We start from the raw sequence: 1,472 nt of genomic DNA, 5'->3' as shown, positions 1-1,472 counted from the left end.
CCTTTAGTATTAAAGGCTTTGAGGTGTCACATCATCTGGATGGATGGCTCATGTTGTATTGACACATGAGTTCCATCACAAAGTAGTTGGAACACAAATAAGAGAAAGCCAGATGCTTGAGCCTGAAAATATATTACAAAAAATTATGAAGTCAAATGTAAAAGAGAGCCAAAGTCAGGAGATATCCAACCATTACACCTGCTAGAGGGGCTTTTTGGCTTTAAGATAATCATGCATAAGAGCCCTCTTTCATAACCTCTGCAGGTCTGCTTATTTTGGTACGGTCAGTACACAGGTGTCACTTTGATGCTTCAAACATTCTCCCTTTGTCTCTGAATGTAGTTTTTCCTTTTCTGAAGGTACTGGCAATGAACCATCTGCAGCCTTGTTCCTCAGTAGGTGCTGATGTAGCTTTCTGGAGTGACAGTCAGTCAGAGCATGTCCCGCATTTGAAGGGATGTGACAGATGACTGGAGTCAGTGTCAGAAGCTCTTCTTGCTGAATTTGAGCAATATCAGAGGTTTAGAAAGACTGGCTCTCATGCTGAGTTTATCTAGAGTACATTTTTGTATTCAATCCTATTTTGTAGTCAGAACTCTAAAAGATAAAAATTTTGACAAATAGTTGCAAAGCTTACACACAAACTAGTAAGAGCAAAATAAATCCAGTCTGTATAGTAAACTTGAACTAAAAACAGTGTCCAAGTTAACTACACAGCCAATAGTTTTGTGAAATGATCTTAATTCTGCCAGAAGGATATATCAAGCAAATACTTAAGAGTCCCCTCTTCTTGTAAACCAATGTGAATTAGCATTTACTAATACTAAGACTAGGAGTTACAATTTGGTAAAAAAAAAAAAATTCAGGATTTTTAGGTACACATACAGAACTGTAAATATTTTATTATAGTATACAAGTATTAATGTCTATTTTACTAGTAACATACATTTTTGAGCAAGACTGTGTATCTATCAAGAGGAACATGGTTTTTGCCAATTATATGACTATATGCAATACATAAGTTAGCAGTTTAATAGCTTTTGCAGCACATTAAGACAACAATCATGACTACTAGGATAATTATATTTTTAAAAATAAAGAAAATCCCCCCCCTTTTTTTTTGGCCTCCTTGTACCTCTGGAAGCAACATGGGTCACCAGCAGCTCTACTGGAGCCACCCGAGGAAATTCGGCTAGGGCTCTTGCTCTTGCCGCGTCTGCTCAAACCGACACCGTCTGATCCGGAAGTATGGGCTGAACATGTGCCGCCAGTGTTTCTGTCAGTAAGCGAAGGACATCGGCTTCATCAATTGGACTAAGTGATCTTTCTTCGATGGATTATGCAGGACATACCCTCAATGAAAGAGACGATGCAAAAAGCCAGGCCACCTCAAGAGGAACTGCCCTAAGAGGCCCCATGGGCCATGCCCTGGATGCAAAGGAGACCACTGGAGATCGGTCTGCCCTCTGAGG

At 39.7% G+C, this 1,472-nt stretch overlaps 1 pseudogene; it reads left to right on the top strand.

Annotated features, from left to right (window-relative positions):
- The first annotated feature begins 1,129 nt into the window (after positions 1 to 1,129).
- Positions 1,130 to 1,322, top strand: LOC102028172 (annotated as a pseudogene).
- The last annotated feature ends 150 nt before the right edge of the window (positions 1,323 to 1,472 follow it).

The sequence above is a fragment of the Chinchilla lanigera genome, unplaced genomic scaffold (assembly GCF_000276665.1).
Source record: "Chinchilla lanigera isolate Chin_1 unplaced genomic scaffold, ChiLan1.0 scaffold00063, whole genome shotgun sequence".
Classification (NCBI taxonomy): domain Eukaryota; kingdom Metazoa; phylum Chordata; class Mammalia; order Rodentia; family Chinchillidae; genus Chinchilla; species Chinchilla lanigera.
The sequence above is the reverse complement of the archived record's forward strand: the minus strand, read 5'-3'. Positions and strand labels throughout refer to the sequence as shown.